This window comes from Mus pahari, chromosome 5, assembly GCF_900095145.1.
Source record: "Mus pahari chromosome 5, PAHARI_EIJ_v1.1, whole genome shotgun sequence".
Taxonomy (NCBI): domain Eukaryota; kingdom Metazoa; phylum Chordata; class Mammalia; order Rodentia; family Muridae; genus Mus; species Mus pahari.
Window position 1 is genome coordinate 159,746,754 of NC_034594.1, and position 16,686 is coordinate 159,763,439.

The 16,686-nt window shown below is 41.7% G+C and overlaps 1 protein-coding gene across 10 annotated transcripts in view; it reads left to right on the forward strand.

Annotated features, from left to right (window-relative positions):
* The window catches only part of Esrrg (estrogen related receptor gamma), a 602,152-nt gene that overhangs the window by 167,547 nt on the left and 417,919 nt on the right, over window positions 1-16,686 (forward strand). The gene's annotated exons all lie outside the window — the stretch shown is intronic.

Below are 16,686 nucleotides of genomic sequence, written 5' to 3' on the forward strand. Positions count from 1 at the left end.
GATGTATATATAATTTTTAAAATTTGCCCTTGAAGTGTTTGGCCTACATGTGTCCCAGTTAGATTGCACCCGCCACTTGACACAGCCTAGAGTCACCAGAGAAACAAATTGTCTAGATTGGTGAGGGAGAGCCGGTAAGACACCATTTTTAGGTAGGTGGTCCTGGGCTGTAAGAGAGCTAACTGAGCATGAGACTTTGTGAGGTCCAGTGAGACTGCAGCAGCCTCCACAGGTCCTCTATAGTCCCTGGCCTGCCAAGAGAGTTCCCTGGTGAGAGGCCATGCTGTGTGCAATTGCAAGCAGGCTTCCTTTGAGGCCCACTCAAGAGCTTGCCCTGACTCCCTTAATGATGTGAAGTAAGAAAATTCTCTCCTCTACAAAGTGGCTTTTAAATAAGGATGAGATTAGAAAAAAAAATGGTTATTCAAACTTTTTAAATCTCATAGAATTTTTTTGACTGGCTTCATGAAAGGAACAGAGGTAAGATTATAATTTAATTAGGCAAATTTGCAGCTTAGAATTAAGTAACAATTTGTTTATTTGAGTCGATAAATGTTCCAGATATATGTATTCAGAGGTTTAAGGTTTGGTGAGTGTAGAGAACCAGGGACAAGCAGGATGGCAATAGAGTGAGCAGCAGCATTCTGGTTCCCCGTGTTTGTATTTCGGTGTTGGATGAAAAAGGAAAGGAAGAGAAGGGAGGGAGACTAAGAAAGATGGAGCCCAAATATGCACAAATAAGTTTTAGTTTGATCTTAATGGTTCTACGAAGCAATAAAATTGGAACTGGGTATAGAGGAAACTGAGGATGGTAGTTATTTTATGTAAAGTATTCTAGAAAGACCAAAAAGAAGTGAGAATGTAAATGGGTGTCTGGGGGCTCTCCAGGTGTGATGTGTGCCATCCCAGGTGTGATGTGTGCTACTCCAGGTGTGATGTGTGCTGCTCTAAGAGTGATGTATGATACTTCAGGTGTGATGTGATGTGTGCTGCTCCAGGTGTGATGTGATGTGTGCTGCTCCAAGTGTGATGTGTGCTGCTCCAGGTGTGATGTGTGCTGCTCCAGGTGTGATGTGTGCTGCTCCAGGTGTGATGTGATGTGATGTGTGCTACTCCAGGTGTGATGTGATGTGTGCTGCTCCAGGTGTGATGTGATGTGTGCTGCTCCAAGTGTGATGTGTGCTGCTCCAGGTGTGATGTGTGCTGTTCCAGGTGTGATGTGTACTGCTCCAGGAGTGATGTGTGCTGCTCCAGGTGTAATGTGATGTGTGCTGCTCCAGGTGTGATGTGATGTGTGCTGCTCCAGGTGGGGTATGTGCTGCTCCAGGTGTGATGTGATGTGTGGTGTTCCAGGTGTGGTGTGTGGTGTTCCAGGTGTGGTGTGTGCTGCTCCAGGTGTGATGTATGCTGCTCCAGGTGTGATATGATGTATGCTGCTCCAGGTGTGGTGTGTGCTGCTCCAGGTGTGATGTGTGCTGCTCCAGGTGTGATGTATGCTGCTCCAGGTGTGATNTGATGTATGCTGCTCCAGGTGTGATGTGTGCTACTCCAGGTGGGGTATGTGCTGCTCATGGGCTGAGGCATTGGCAATAGGCTAAGCAGCCCTGTTAGAATTAATTCTCAAGGCGGAATGTCCAGATGACTGTTCTGTGGATGTGTCAGGGCTGGGACCTTTACTAGGAGATACAAATGCTATTGGACTGCTTTGAGCAGAGAAATGATGCTAGTTGACATATTGTTTTAAAGTCACTCCTTAAAAATGGATTTGAGCAGGCATATTACACAAGGAGATATAGAAATGACCAATAAGTGTATGAAAACATGTCAAAACCATTGGCTATCAAGGAGAGTTAAAACTCCAGTAAAGGAGCATTTCATACTTGACAGAATTACCAAAACAGGAGAAACAGTCACAATAAAATTCCAGCTGACAGTAACAAAATATATAATAATCAAAGAGAATCTGGGCTTAAATCTAGTGTGTGTGTGTATTTGAGAGAGAGAGAGAGAGAGAGAGAGAGAGAGAGAGAGAGATCATGCAAATATTTGAAAAGCAGGTAGTTTATATGAAATCAAAATTTCTATCCTATGTCGTAAAAAAAGAAACCACACATTATGTTCACCCCCCCAAACCTCCTATATCTTCTTTCTTCAATTTTTGTATCTTCAATTTCTGAATATGGCAAAGTAAGCTTTGACAATTTAAACCATGACAGAACTTCCTGTCATGTGACTGGCTAGACCATATAAGAAGGGACCTTCTAGAGTGATAATAATGTCTTCTACTTAGTTGTGATGGTTTTGAGAAGGTATGAATTTGTAAAAGTTTATCAAATTTTACACCTAATTTGTGTGCATGTACGTGTGCAGTATATATCTGGGAGAGTAATGACAGAGATGAGATGTGGACAATGAGATGAGACTTAGCCAATCCCCAGTGTGTTTTGAAATAAGAGACAACTGAATTGCACAAGAGGTGTTAAGGAGAGTGGATAATAACTTCAAAGTTTGTTTGTTTGTTTATTTTTTTTTATTTATTTAGTCTGGACCACCAGAAAATGCAAAGTTAATGTTCTACATAGGAAGATGAACAAATGAGTTCAGTGAAGACATGTCAGTTAAAGTTAGTCTTTTTGTGGGTTGTTAGGTAATCATGTTTCACAAAGAATATCTGTGACCACGTAGACGGGGAACATTGAAACATAAAAGGGGTGTCTAAGGATTTAGCATTGTACTACTTAGGCCATACTGAAAGTGAGGAACAGGGAACACAGAAGATACAATACCCAATTCAGCAAGGTTCACCAGAAGCTAAACAAGCCCCTCCCCCCGCAGTCACCTTTGGTCAGAGTGACCCAGTGTTCCTGGAGCCTGTTTATGCTCGAGTGCTTCACAGGATATATATATATATATATATATATATATATATATATATATATATATATATTCAAGACTTACAGACTTCTAAAATTTTGTTTATTTATTTATTAAGATTGTTCCTTGACTGAAAGCCTGTGGCAGATCCAGGATAACTACTCTATTGGCACAGGCATTTTTCACAACTACTTTTATTGTTTAGTTTTATGAAATCTGATGGAAGACTTGGCCATTTTCTGTTATTTGTGACCAAGTACTAGACATGGCACAGGCTAGCTCCTTCTGGTCCTTTTGTCAGTGAATAACAAAGGAGACACAGGGAAGAGTCCTCATGGTTTAACTGTTCAGGGGTTTTGCCCATTATGGTGTGGTGTGGCAGTACAGTGAGAGACTGCTGGTCCTCCTGCAAATGCTCAGCAGAAAATTAGGATGAGCCAGAAAGCTTCAATCCCCACCCCAGTGAGCCACTTCCTCCAGCAAGGCTCTATTTCCTGCAAGTTTCACAATCCTCTTGGATGGCACAGCCACCTGAGGTTGAGTATTCAAGCATCTCAGCCTATGGGGACCATCTCACTTCCAAAACACAACACGCAATGGCTTTATTTTCAGTGTGGTATCATAGGGCAATCATCTCTAAGGCATTTCGAGGGATTCAAATTTCAGTTCCGCCTAACCCCAGGTGCTGTTGACAGTGGGATAAGATGATTCCGAGTTCCCACATGCTCACCTCTGACATGGGACACCTTCCTCCTTTGCCTGCCAGCTGGCAAGCATCTTATTGAGGAAGTGTACAGCAGGGGTCTTAGCCATGTGTACACCGTAGCCCTGATGATCCAAGGCATGCGTCTTCCACCTTTAGAACCTGATCGTGCTACCAGAATATGGCTCAGTGCAGAGATATCTCAAGCCATGATATTTGACAAATGTTATATAAAATCTTTTTGTTAACATTTGCTTAGATATAGTCATGAAACACTTTTGGGGTATTTTCTGTTGAGAATAACATAGTTCGTCCTTCCCTTATTTTTCTTGAAAGCGCTGCGATTCGTCATATTAAATTAGACATCAAGGATTAGGAACAGCCTCTCTTTCCCTCCCTTCCTCTTGTTCCCCCTCTCTCCTCTCCTCTGTCTACCCCCTCCCTTCCTCTCTCTCCTCTCCTCTCTCTTCCCCTCCCCTCTCTCTTTCCTCCCTCTTCCCACTCCCCTGTCTGTTCTCCTCCCCCCTGTCTTCCCTCTCCCCTCTCTTTCCTCCTCCCTCTCTCTCTTCCTCCTCCCTTCTCTCCCTTCTCTCTCCCCCCTCCCCTTCATTCCCATTGTAACTCCCCTAGCCTTAGTCCTTGGGGCCAGTGAATTTGCCTGACAGCAGCTTCCCAATACACCTACATTTAATATAATTAACAACAACAACAACAACAACACAACAACAACAACAACAAGAATTAGGAATAGGACTGAGGAATGGCTTGGTGGTTAAGAGCACTGGCTGCTCTTGCAAAGGACCTGGCTTCTGTTCTCAGCACCCACTTGGAAGCTCTCAGAATCTGTAACTCCAATAACAGGGCATCTGACACCACCCTCTTTTGGCCTCTGTAGGTATTGCATGCATGTGGTACACATACATCCATGCAGACACAATACTCATACATAAAATAAAAATGACTAAATCATTTTTTTTAAAAGAACCCTGAATAATGATGGTATTTCTAGGCTACACAGTGAACTTGGTTTTGCTGGATCTAGTTCAGGGATAGTTGAGTATCTTCACAGAACATTCTGGAAAATGGTCATCAAAAGTGTGTGACTGCATCTGTAGTGGAATAGAGCTGTGCTGTAGTTTCAATTGCATTTCATTATGCCAAGATATTGATTCAATATAAAGAACCATGCAGCTTCACATTTAAAATGCCAAAGAAACTCACATATACTTTATCTCAGAAGTTCTTAAAGATTTATTTATTATCTTATTTATTGTGGGTATGGGTATGGGCATCCCTGCTATATCACAGGTATGGAAGGTAGAGAACAAACCTCGGAAGTAAGTTCTGTCTTCTTACTCTGTGGGTTCTGGAAATGAAACTCAGGTCCTCTGGCTTGCACTACAAGGCCCTTATGTGGTGAGGCATCTGACCAGCCCTTGCCTCATAATTTTATAACATGATGGAATGAGATATTATGATGCAACATGTCTCATAAACTAAGGAACTGAAGTGAGTATAAGCTGATATCCTGATATCCAGAGATAACCCTCTATCCTCTTACCAACTGATAATCTGGGAGGATTGGGGGTCCATAAGAAAGCCAAAGGAATGCTGGTATAATATAGCATCTGGCTTTTCTTTTTCCATTTTACATAGGCTATTTAATGACTTTCATTTTCTCCCAAATGAATAAATAATAAATAGTGAGCTGTGTGTGTGTGTGTTTGTGTGTACACACGCATGTGTGCGTGCGTGTCCACGCACTCTTGCACATGTACCTTCAGAGGCTAGAAGAGGGTATTGGATCTCCTGAAGCTGGAGTTATAGGTGGTTGCAAGTTGCCTGAGATGAGTGTGCTAAACCTTCTGGAGGAGCATGGTGTATCTATCCTTAACTGCTGAGTCATCTCTCTGCCCAGAAAACCTGCTGGGTATTTTAAAACAATGCATGAGGATGTTTGAGCTAACTTTTATATGCCTTTAAGGTCTCTGTACATCCTGGTGAGTGGCATGTTGCCTGTACAGTAGTTCTGTGATTTCTGATGGCACCATGGCCTTTCAGAGATAACAGTGTTACATCACTGAAGTGGTGAAATCAAAAGGGCACCTGAACAATTATGGGTCTAGAAGATCTTGCTTGGGGACAGTTGTGTCCAGGTACAGCAGCGAGGAAAGAAGAAAGGGAAGCAACCAGCAGTGTGTGGTCATTGGCTCAAGTAGAAATCTTACCCTCAGCATTTCCTACTATGCTTTGGGAAATGAAAAAAAAAAAAAAAAAAAAAATAAAAATGGTAAATATGTTGTTCTGTGAATGAGTGAAAACCAGAAAGGAAGGAAGAGAGAAAGGAGAGAGAGAGAGAGAGAGAGAGAGAGAGAGTGGGGGGGGGGGGGGGGGGGGGGGGGGGTGCGGGTGTCACGTAAATGGCAGCAGCTGCACTCATGCAGAGGTAACTGCTCAGCATATGTAAGTGCGGTTGGAAAATCATTGTCTTGCAGAGAATGCTCGAAATTGGTCCCTAATGGCCTTGGTTTTTGTCATATGGTCTTGATTATAAGGCTAAAATTGCATTGCCATGCCTTTAGTGTGAACGAGATGGATGGATAATTACTACGTGCTCTGAATACCTTCCTGCGTGGGGAGCCAGGTCATCCTCTGGCCGAGATAGCTCCCATTTCCACTCTCTGTCAGAAGAGCTTGGAGAGGCCAATTCATCACCATCCTGGTGGGGAGAAATGGAATTGGGCCTTATTTAGCTGGGTGTCCAAACATCCCAACCATATGCACATGCAAATTGTGGACACACTTAAGTAGCCAATGGGAGTGCAGTGAGGAAGTGTATAAAATAGGGGGCAGGGTAGGGGGTGGGATGACTGGATATGAGAGGACCACAGGTGAAAGCCAGCACTCGAGAAAGTGTCTGGCTTTGGTCTTATCTGTGGGCTTATATTGCTACTGAAGCAATGAGGGAGACCTTGAGGTTCACTTTGAGATGGTGCAGGAAGTTTAAAATTACCAACAGAGCTGTCGAATAAGAAACGCCTATGGAAGACTGGCAATTTCAGATATGCTGAGAAAGAAAGAGGGTGTGAGGAGATGGCGCAGTAGTTAGAAACACTTACCAGCCTTGGAGAAGACCCGGCATTGTTCTCTAGCATTCACGGGATGGTTCACGGCCGCCTACAGCCTGGAATTCCAGTCCCAACGGGTTGGACACCGTCTCCTGGCCTCCACAGGTGCCAGGCATCGATGTGGCACACATACATACATGTAGGCACTCATGCATGCACATAAAATAAAAGTAAGCAAATCATAAAAAGAGAGATAAAAAAAGCAGATCTTTCTGTTTGTGAATATTCTCCTTAATGGACTTCGCTCCTTGAATAGCCTCTAGGAGCCTCCTAAAGGTGACATAATGATGCTACCAAAGTGCCAGCAACTGTTGTTGCTGAGAATAAATTTCATGATCAACCAGAGGGGAAACAGATCCCACTTTTCTGAAGTCTAATCTGAGAATGGACATGGATTTGAGAGAGGGTCAGCATCCAAAATCAGCCTATGAAAGCATCATGATCGTGATATATAACTTGCCACCAAAAGACAGTGTGGGTATTGGAAGCACAATGATTGATCAGGTTTGGCCAGTTGCATAGCTGTTATGCTAGTCTTGCTTGGTTGTTTTGCTGCTGTGTTGTATGAGAGAGAGAGAGAGAGAGAGAGAGAGAGAGAGAGAGAGAGAGAGAGAGAGAGAAAGAGAGAGAAGGGCCAAAGCATTAAATGGAAGATGGGGCCAGCAAGATGGCACAGATGCCTCAGAACCTAACAAACACCAAGCCTGACGACTTGAGTTTGAGCTCCAGGATTCATCTATGTGGTAGGAGAGAACTGAAAGTTATTTGTCTCTGACCTCTATGCATGTGGAATGATGTGTACCACCACATTAATAAAAAAATAGAATAATAAAATTAAAAATGAAAGAAGAACTAAGAATGAATGTTTCTTTGTATATTAAAGAAAGGAAATATAAAAGGAAGAGCACTATCTGAGCATATATATGCACATGTGTATGCATGATATATGTGTGTGTGCATATACATGTGCACATCTGTGTGTTTGCATTGTACATGTGCATATATGCACGAATTTATATGCATGAATATATATACATGCATGTATATGTCTGTATACATATAAGAATGCATATGCATGTATACATATGTATATGGACATATATATGCCTGTATTCATATGCACATATATTCATGTTTATGCACACAGGATTTATGTGTCTACATGTACATATATGTGTATATATACATCTATATATACATCCACATATATATTCATGTGTATGCATATATATTGCATGTGTATATTAATGCATGTATGTATGAATGCATGTATATGTGTATGTATGCAAGCATATATACAAATACATATTCTTGTGTAAAAAAGTTTCACAAGGATCAGAGAGCAGTAGTAGCTGATCTGGCATTCTTAATACAAGCTTTTGTTTTATCATATCTGCATAGTGATCCCGTTTGGCTGCACCCATTATTATGCTCCATAGTAGTTAAATCAGGGATTCTGGGGCAATAAGACATAAGGGTTGTACTATCTTGGTGCTGTTTTTAGCTTTCATTTCTATCGAAAGCTGCCAAATTAGTAGCAGTTTGTGATTCCCGATTTAGCTCTTAATAAGAAGCAGAGCTAAAGGCAGCCGACCAAGCAGCTGAAGTCTCATCACGAGCCAGAAAGATCAATAAGCTAAAAGAAAAGTATGAAAAGTTTTTGAGTGACAGCTTAAAAATGGAAAATTTAAATATATACCACTGCCTTCTGCTCCATTGTGTAAGGCATAAAGCCCATCTTGGCAGTGCGTTTCTAAGCAGTCCAGAGACTGGTTTATTCTTGTTTATGTTGCGTGCTGTAAGCTATGCTCAGCACTATATATATGCTGGCAGGTAATATCAGGAATAGTGTTACCTGAGCCTAGCCTTGCTAGGATTGGGCTATCAATAGGAATGCCACTATTGACATTTGCTGCATTATCCAAGTCCCTGCATAGCTTGTGTGCACTGCATTTGCGCTTCAGAGTTGGAAGTGCTCTCTGTGTGCTCGGACACTGTTCGAGCACAGTCCCTGTTCAAGAGGCACAGTTAGAGAAACTCACGCCTTAGTTTAAACATTCGCATTTACTGTGACCACTAACTTTAAACTTGATTCCATGGTCAGCATTCCGTGAAAGTCTATTTCTGATCACTCATTATATGAAGATTTCATATTTTAAAAACACATATATCAGAGGCAGAGAGATGGCTCAGCAACTAAGAGCACAGGCCATTCTTCCAGAGGACCTGGGTTCGATTTTCAGCATCCACACAGAGGCTCACAGCAAGCTGTAACTCCAGTTCCAAGGGATCTGATGCCCTCTTCTGGCTTCTATGAATATTGCAAGCATGTGGTGTACAGATATATGTACAGGCCAAACTTCCATACATATAAAATAAAAAATAAATCCCTAAGGAATACATATGTGTGAGTAATAGATTCTATACCTTAAAAACATATGCAACAGAAGCACAAATCCAAGATAGATAATGGAAAACCTTTTTCTACTTCCTGTAGTCAGAAACTCTTAATGTCTTACTGATTTTATCCTTATGCAGATATTTATTTTGTAGGCTTTGGTTGCACTTTTCTTGGATATATTCCCATCTAATTTAGGTAACATGATGAATATCTTCAATAATTGTAAAATAGCCTGTTTCTCTAATAATAATCATCGCCTGGAACAGTGGGGAACAGTCTCTCAGTAGAAATTGAGCATATGTTCCATATTCTGTGTTCAAACCCCAGCTTCATGGCTTCATGTTGGCAGGAAGCTTGCTCTTATTCACTGGTTCATGGAGCACTTTTATTTGTGGATCGATTCCTACAGTACGGGGGATGGTGTTGCCATACACAAGTAAACCTAATTTCTTTTGTTGAAAATCAAGACAGTATTTCAAGACTGTTTGCATTTCACCAGATACACTTTCCTTTATTAAAGGCCATAAACAATGAGAAGCCTCTTTCGTCAGTTTTACTTCAGAAATCAGAGCAAACAGACATATAAATCATGAGTATGGTAATTTACTTAGGTGTTCCTAATGTGGTGCAGTATAGATGTTTTTAGCTAAGTTCTTAGATCATTAAAATTGGAAGTACATGGTCATGTCTGCTCGGTCATTTCTTCATTTCTTCATTTATTTATTATTAATTGTGTACCAGCCGCATGGAAGCATGATATCTTATGGGTGACTCTTTATTCATGGAGATTGAGAGCCCTACAGATACCCAAATTCCAAGATCCTGAAATGCTTTATATAAATGGCATGCTATCGTCTTTAGATTATCTACACATTAAATATTAGATGAACATTGCAGGAATAGTTGTACTGAACTTGTTAGGGAAAATGACAAGAAGCCTGTGCATGTCAGGACAGATTTTTTTGAGATCTTTTGGTGTGGGATGGGTGGGATCCATAATTGTAAGACACAAGGAGCAACGGGGCTGATAGTCATGATAAACATGCTATATCTTTATCCTAAAGACATTGTCGGGTTGTATCAAATTTGTAGAAATAATCCTACAATTATAAAAAAGTTAACTTCTTGTGTAATGAACAAAAGAAAAATGAAATACATCTTGTGGTGACCAAATGTATTTCTGTGGCTTGTATCTTCTTTCTGTTTGTTATCGAATGTGGTATAGAGTTCATTGGTGTGGTGACATATCCATGGAACTTCTTTGCATATTGCACTCAAATATCTTAATCCTGGGAATTTGTTGGCTGATGATGAGAAATAAATCCAGGTGACATGAAAGGATAGACTGTGTCATAGGTTTTTTTGTTTGTTTGTTTTCTTTTTCTTTCTTTCTTTTTGTTTGTTTGTTTGTTTTTGTCAAATATAAATGTAGACACACCCAGGAGGAAGAAATTTCAACAAGGACTTGTCTCCATCAGATTGGTCTTTGGGCATTGGCTTCATTGCTAACTGATGGATTAGAGCCCCACCCTCTGTGAACAGTGCCTTCCTAGGGCATACAAGCCTGGGCTGGATATAAAAGGTAGCTGAATCACCCAACAAGAGAACACCCTTGTGAGCAGAGTCCTCTGTGGTCTCTGCGTCAGTTCCTGCCTTGCGTTGGTGCCTCTGCTTCCCTCCATAAGGACTATGACCTGTAGGTTGAGAGCATCCTTTTCCTCCTCCCTGGCTTTGATTGGGGTCTTTATCATAAAGACAGAAGACTACCTAGGACAGACAACTTATGCTCCATAGACACCAGGCACTTCCACTATGCTGAGCCTTATTATATTGTTGAAAATGAAGCTGTGTAGGTGATGGGAATCGTGGTTTCAACTGAAAGATGCTGTTTCACTAGAATGGTCAGGGGATAAGCAAACGTGATTTCTTACCTAGAAAACAAGAAATCCACAAACTACAAAGAAATTTCGAAGCTCTGTCCCTCACCGACACCCTTTCTGCTGTTCTTGGGTTTCTGCGGTGTGTCCTCAGATTTCACAGTAGGCAACCCAAGGCTCTCATGTGTTTGCAGGCAGTGTCTCACGGCTGTGACAGGAATCACAGATGGGGAACCTCAGCAATGTCTTCTTTCTTTTCTTTCATCTCCTCCTAGAAGGACTCAGTGCAGAAAGTGGCGAACATTACATCCTCAGGCTGAGCACACAGCTAAGGATGTCGCTGGGAAGACAGGGTGTATTCTTTTCCAGTGGTCCACAGATGGCATGGGGAATGATGGTGAAACTGAGCCCACGATGGACACCTAGTCTGCCCCAAAGCATGACAGAGTTTCTGAAGGAATCCGGAGTACACTGTTTAGTTCACACATACTTCCATGTAAAAGTTGGTGACACAGTGGCAGAGGAGAGGCAGGGAGCCAGGGACCTGTGAAATCTAGGACGTTTTTTCCTTTCATTATTCTTTATTGCCTCTTTTCTGAGCTAAAATACTCAGCTTTGGTCGGAAAGGAAGCTAAAATCCTTATGCCAAGAGCTTGTAAACTAACGCCCACTTGAACCATCTGGTTTTCTAGCACATACAAGTGATTAAGCCTTAGAACTATGATTGTTAAAATTAAAAACACAACAATCCCAAACACCTCCAAATAGATGCCTTATGCGAGTTTATAAGGGGGAAACATATGATGTCTTATATAGTAAATAATGTTGAAAGGTTGAGACAAGCTCCTTAACTTCCTTCCCTCCCTCCCTCTTTCCCTTCCTCTCTCCCTCCCTTTCTCCTTCCCTCTCTCCCTCTCTCCCTCCCTCCCTTTCTCTTCTCTCCCTCCTTCCCTGTCTTCCATCCCTCCCTCCCCCCTCTCTCCCTCCCTCCTCTCCCTCCCCCCTACTTTCCTCCTTCCCTTGTTTCACCCCCTCCTCTTGCCATCTTTTCCTTCCCCCTCTCTCCCCTCCCTCCTTTCTTCTCTCTCTTTCTCCCCACCTCCTTCCATTATAAGTGTTATGGAAAGATATGATTTATGCACTTAAAATATGCTGCAGAGCCTACATTTTCAGCAACCTGGAATGAGCCCTCATCTCTACATTCGCTATTATTTTTGCCCTTGATAAAGAAACACGTATGCTCAAATGTATGTGTGTGCCTGCTCATATGCTCTGGTGTCTTAGTTCCTCCCAGAATATATTAAAAGACCAAGGGCTATTTGCAAATTACGAATTCATACTTTTTGTCCATAATGACTGAGGAAAGTCAGGTCAGGGGGAAATTAAATATGTTAAGAGCCCTCATTTTAATTGTATAATATCGATACTGTCTTCATAGTTAATTTCCTTGACAAGTTGTAGAGCATATGGTTTGGATCTCTCATCCATTTCTTACGTGGAAATGATTCTAAATTGGGACATCTCACTTCAGTGACGTAGCTGGAGGAGAAAAAGAAGAAGCATCACCCTGGGCGGCGGGGCTGTGGAGGTAACGCAGTGTCCTCGTTGGCCATTGTTGGAGTGGGCACCACACATAGAAAATCTGGGAGGAAGTAGAGTCTGTATGTGAAGAAGAAATCGGGATCAGACCTGCTGTCTCTAACTCCCCAATGGTAGCCAGTACTCATCCCTAGATAGGTTGTATCTGTTGAGGTCAGAAAATCATTAGAAAGAGTGCTTAGTTATGGAGCTGGGAATTCAGGCATCAAAGGATGTCCGTGTGGTAATCTATACCCCAACAAGATGGACAGTATGACGCACTCGTGCCATTCCTTATGACCCATACTATGTGCTTACTGTTGGCCAGATGGCCTACGAGGACCCTTGGTGCACTGGACTCCAGTCTCTTTACTTTTGCTGTGCATTGTTTCCACAAATCCTGGGACAACCCCCTCACGCATGCTTAACATGTGCTCAGCCACTGGGCTGCATCCTGGGGCATCAAATGTGCTTTGCCATATCTTTCAAATTCAATGCAACTCTCAGTTGACTAATTGAACAGTAGTGTAGGCCTGCTCTCCATTGTCAAAGTCTAGAGGCTTTTGTAGGAGATCCATTACTGCCTGTGTTCTATGGAGAGAGTCCTGTTGATAACCTGGAGATTCTGTTTTGTGCATTTGAAACAGAAAGTGCCCTAAGGATGATACAAAGTTCACGTTAGTCTATGTGTTATATCTGTGGAGTGTATTAAAACTTGGAACAACAAACTCAGGCAGTGAGCTCTCTTGGAGAGTGACCTCAGCTAGTTAAGTAAATGGTAATGAATGGTCCCAGGGTGAAGGGCTCTGGATTTTCTCATGGTGAAGAGTATCATGGGACTAGCTTTCCTTAGGTCAGTTGACTTTTTCTTAACTGCTCCCCACCCCACCCCACCCCCAAATATCAGAGTTAGGGCTTGGTAAACTGGTTCTGGACCAGACCTTCAGTCAGAATCAGAGCGACTGAGTATAAAAGCCCACTAACTGAGTTCCATCCACTGGCTGAAATGGAACAGCCACAGAAGCCTCAGAACACTGACTGCATTTTTTTCCTTTTTTCTTTTTTTCTTCCTTTAGGTCTTGAGTTTAAAGTCATTTTTTAAACGTGAGCGATGCAATTTCTTGTATCTTTCATTTAAAATGCTACTTGGTAAACAGCAGTGCAGATTAGTGTATTTGTAATTTAAATGAAGACCATACATCAAGCCAGAGTCTGCAACAAAAGGAGAAGTTTAGGGAATGATTCATATGACCTCTCTGTGTGATCTGCTGCTGAAAATACAAACAGGCAAGGAAAAGTCTGGAAAAAAAAGGTCTGTGGGTTTGGGGAGACAGAGGCTGAACTCTTTCTAGAAGTCACTCCCGATAGCTAAATCTTTGTTTTCTTCAAGCAAGCTAATAAATTCTTCCTAATTCATTTTTTATTTTCTCTCGGGGTCTGCTAGCTGATTTGCCTCAACAAAGGAAGCATCATGTTACACCTTTTAAATAATTGATGGCTCTCAATCCGAGCCAGCTTGAAGGAAATTCTGAAAATAGGAACCAATTGAGCAGCTGCCTCCTTCCTCCCACAATCCCTCCCTATCAAGCTCTGCTCTTAGTGTTTGTTAACAAAACAAAACAAAACAAAACAAAAAACAAAAAAACAAAAACCCAAACAACAACAACAACAACAAAAAATCCGAATTCCCCACCCCTTTTTACTTCCTTGATGGACAGATGATGCCATCCACCACAGTACCTGGTACTCAGTGTCTCTCAATTTTCTTTCACATCATTCTGCTTTCTTAGAGTTTACAGGGAGCTGTCTGTTATAAATGGATGTAATTTTTAAAAAGCTCTTAATTAATCAGCAGAAATAATTAGTGAAAACTGCTATGTCATCTTCTGTACAAGAGATGGTTTGTTGGATATATATATATATATATATATATATATATATATATATATATATATAGTTTATATAGTTTAATATAAAAGTTTTATAAAAAAGTGGGTTTAAAACATGTCCATAAGAATCTGCAGAACAATTTTTCACAAGCATCACATTACCCTGAAAGTAGGGTTAGTGTAGCCTTGCCCATCTCCAGCTGTTCTGGAAGGTTCCAAGGAAATGAGGTGATCTGTGTTTTCCCCAAGATGGGGACGAGGCTTCCATCTTATCTCCCTTGTGGTTGTTCAAGGTTTGGAAAAGCTATGGGGACTGTTAGGCCACCATGGTTGGTAGAACATTAGACTAGTCCAAAGTGGTCTTGAGTTGATCTTTCTCTGTCTCTCTGATTCTGTCTCTGTCTCTGTCTCTGTCTCTGTCTCTGTCTGTCTGTCTGTCTGTCTGTCTGTCTNTCTCTCTCTCTCTCTCTCTCTCACACACACACACACACACACACACACACACACACACACACACACACATACACACACAGTGGCCTTCTACTTCCTAGGACATTAGAAGGCAGAAGGCATGCTATATTTCACTTAGACTGCTCAAAACGTCTTATTCTATTGTGAATGGAAGATAGAATTTCCATCCTATTCCTTCCCATGGTTTCTTTAGTCATTCAGTTTTTTTTTCTCCTTTGATGTTTTGCCTTCTTCCTCTCAGACTTCTACAACTCAGAGATAAAGTGGAAGAGGAATGTTTGACTGTCAGACCCAAGAATTATGGCTCAGTTATTAAAGAAGTCATATACTTTGAAAATTCCCCATCTTCATTTTCAAGAGAACTTTCTCTTTTAGAAACTGCACCAAAGTTGCTTATCTATTTTGTTGAATTTTGGAGGGAGCCGATACCAGGAAGGCAGAATCTGGAATACTAAGTTGGAACTCACTTTCACTTTGGGGAATTTTCTGCTTCTTCTTTCATGGATAAAGATACATCTTATTACCCACCCTAAAACCAGCTTAGTTGCTGAACATGTAGATTATCATATTCATTTTCCATTGCTAGAGATAGTTTCCTGGGGGGAGGGGCACTGAAATCCTTTTTGTTGTACTTTCCCAAGTAACAGTAGCTCCTGTAGCCATCCAGCATTTGCCAGTATTGACCCTTCTAATGATGGTCATGGGAACTGCCTCCCCCCAGTCAAATCCTCAATTAATCAAATTGTTCAGACCCACATGAACAATACCTGACAGGAAATTCAGAACTCTGAGACACTACAGCCAGCCCCTGCTGTATTACTCTTTACTCAGTTTCTGTGCAGAGGGAACAGGGGAACAACAGGTGCTTCCCCTTTCAGAGCTTCTTTGATTGTGCTATTGTGCTGTTCATTTGCTGGTCTTGACAGTCCATGAACTGATAGCTCAACCTGAGTGGAAGTAGGTTCTAAAGTACGTTGTCTTTGCCTGTGTTGTTAATGATGTCAGGACTATGATATACCCAGTGCGCTCTCTCTCTCTCTCTCTCTCTCTCTCTCTCTCTCTCTCTCTCTCTCTCATATCCATTCTTATCACAGATTAGAAATTTAGCATTAACTTTTGCTCTCTGGAGGTGAAGTAATACTCTGTCATAGGAAGTGTCTAGAAAATGCAGAGGCTCCTGTAAAGGGTAGTATAAGGTAAAGGAGGAGATGGTATAAGAAATTCCATTGCCCTGGGGTCAGTGGCTTTGTGGCAGTTTATATCTCTACATGATATAAAAATACTCAGTGGGATGGGGGTGGCAACCATGATGCTTGCTTAATTCTTAACCCTCACATGTCACAGCCAGAGTGGAGTGCTGCTATTCATACTAGGCAGGATGTGAAAGTTGTCCCCTGTACAATACACTCCCAAGCCACCACATCTGGTTCCCAGAATTCTTTGTTGTCAGCTCGTACTTCCAATCTTAATAGTTAGCTAGGTACAAGTAATTCCCAGTTCATAAAGCTGATGTGTTCCAGTCTATGTGTTCTTATTGTTTGAGATTAGGGAAACCAACTGAGATAAGTGGTCATGAGCTTTCTAGGTTATCCACAGAATGCGTGGTAGTAGATGTTCTAGGTTACTCACAGAATGAGTAGTCATGTGACTGTTCTAAGTCATCCACAGAAGAGTGGTAGTGAGTGTTCTAGGTTACTCACAGAATGAGTGGTCATGAGAGTGTTCTAGGTTTCCCACAGAATGAGTGGTAGTGAGTGTTCTAGGT